Below are 2511 nucleotides of genomic sequence, written 5' to 3' on the forward strand. Positions count from 1 at the left end.
AAACGTCATCGCTCTGAACATCCTAAGTGTCTTCCATGCATTGTACTGAGATATAAACAGACACTGCTCCATGTTACGATCATGCTGAAAACATTTGGCAGTAGCTCCTTTTAACATGCGGCTGGGGTGTTAAGCATATAAGCACAATTTTGGACAGGTGTTGAGCTAAAGTATCATAAATCACCAGTAAAAGGCCCTGAAAGAATGGTGTTTTGGCCGTCAATAGCTTTTTTTACGCTCAAGCAGGAAATTTGTCGCATGTTGAATGAGGGGCAGTTGACGCGGGTACCCCGGTAGACTTTTAGCAGCTCCTTTTAAATAAATGACTATTTATTTTCCTACTACACTTTAACATCTCTTTCTCTCTCTTCTGACTTTGACAGCTAACACTGTGCAATCTATTGACAAGACAGTAAATTTCAACCTGGTATTAGTTAGCTTTCTATGAATTTGCATTCCTATTACTTTTTTTCTTGAAAATGTAATTTTACGTATAAATGAATAACTCCTTACAGTCATTTAGCAACCCCAGAGAAAAAGTCCTGGGGCCCGTTTCAAGAAGAAGGTTTGACACATTCAGAGTTCACTGACTCAAAATTCGCAAACTTAATAGTTTTCAGTTTCAGAACAGCTAAAAGAGGTTGTTGCAATCAATTTCAAGTTGTGGGGCGAGGTGCGAGCGTCGCTAACATAAAAAGTCCTTGAACAATGGAGCAAAGACATCATGATTCACCATGGCAATGGGAAACACCATTAGGGCTTCACACTTCGGGGGACAGAATTGATGTGTTCCTACAAGCATATGCCGACTACGAGCACATTTTCCGCAAGAAAAGCAACACAGCTGCAGAGGCAAAACAGAGAGAGAAAATAGCTGCCAGTGTTAATGCGTACGTCTACATTTAAATCATTTCAATTCAGGATAAGTACTAAATAATGTGAGTAATTTCCTTTTGTCACTTGTTTAGTAAGGAATGGTTTTTGATCTGTCAATAATTTAACAAGTAATCTCAGTGATTGCATGAATGACTGTTTTCTTGTAAGCCCCTTCACCACACAGACACACACAAAGAAAATATCACTGCACGCTAAAAAGAAACACTGTAGCTCACTGGAATAATTAAATAAAAATCACAGAATTTTTTTTTTTAGCATAATAAAACATGTCCACGACCAGGATGCAAACCTTGGACCTATGCATTGGAAGGCTACCATGCTGACAATCGCATTAAAGTTAGATACGGCTCCTACTGCACGGTAGATTTTTTAACAAGGTGTCTCCAGTGTTTAAGGTTTAAAGATTTCCGTTGTTAAGGGTTTAAAAAGAGTAAAAGAAAACTCAGTAATATTAATAACGAGTCCCTGGAAAACTATATTGCTCAAGAAAAAACGAATTGGGGAACGCCAGACAATCAACTCGTGTCCTCAAAATCCTCCCCTGACGCAAATGACATTCCTTCTGGATTAATCCAACCTCCTTGTCTACGGGATCCTCTATGAATGAACATGCTATTTTGGTTTCTCCGTGGCGTAAATGTGCAGTATAAAATGTGAATGTTCTCAATATGTTAATGAGGAAGTCCTATTTGAACATTCTTCACTTTAAGAAGGAGAAACCTGCTCCAGACCAGGTTACGTTTACAGAATTGCCATAGTGATGAACTCTGAGTTCAGCTTTAGCCCGCTTCGTGAAACGGGTTTGGTTTCACCCACTTTCACTGGTTTAAGCTATCTTCGTTTCTGAAACCGAAAACTCAGATTTTTCCTTAACTTAGAGTTCATGAACTCAGAGTTTCAACTAAACCCGCTTCTTGAAACGGTCCCCTGGAGCCGCTTTTGCAGGGGACGATAAACTGTGGAAGGTGGTTTGTCAACATGGATTATGGGATTAGTAAGAAGTTTGTGGTCAGTATTCTTTGGATTACTAAGGAAAAGATTTCTTACTGTTTTTATGTGTTAAATTTGAGCACTTTGGGCCGTATGTTTTGGTCTTGTATTTTAATTGGTGGAGAAAAAAAAAGTCCCTTTGTTGTTAGTTAGTATGTTAGCCTCACTGAAGGTCCTCATCTTTGTGGGTCTTCTTCATAGCAATGTGATAATTGTACATTGCATACATACAAGTGTTTTGTGCATTTACATTTGGTGCTCATACCTGCTTGCAGCTCTGGCACACAGCTTCATGTGAAGCTTTGCTTTGAAAACAGTGCCCTCTTCTGGTCATGGTTGCATCACTGTGACTCAGCGGGTCCTGCAGAAACCTGAGACCATCTCTGAAGGTGATGATGTGGTAGCCTGTTCTATCATCACAGCATCTGCTGCTGCAGACGATAGTAGCCATGACAACAATGAGGAAAAGGGAGGGAGCACCAAAAGCTGCTGAGTCAAAGATGTTTGTATCTGCAGACCTTCGTGCTGACGAATAACTTGCTGTCCATTGACCAAAAAGTTGCTTTGTTCATTTTTTATTTTGAAAATCTCTTGTTTTTGACTGAAAGTTAAGGACAACTTCTG

Source organism: Oryzias melastigma, linkage group LG5 (genome assembly GCF_002922805.2).
Source record: "Oryzias melastigma strain HK-1 linkage group LG5, ASM292280v2, whole genome shotgun sequence".
NCBI lineage: Eukaryota > Metazoa > Chordata > Actinopteri > Beloniformes > Adrianichthyidae > Oryzias > Oryzias melastigma.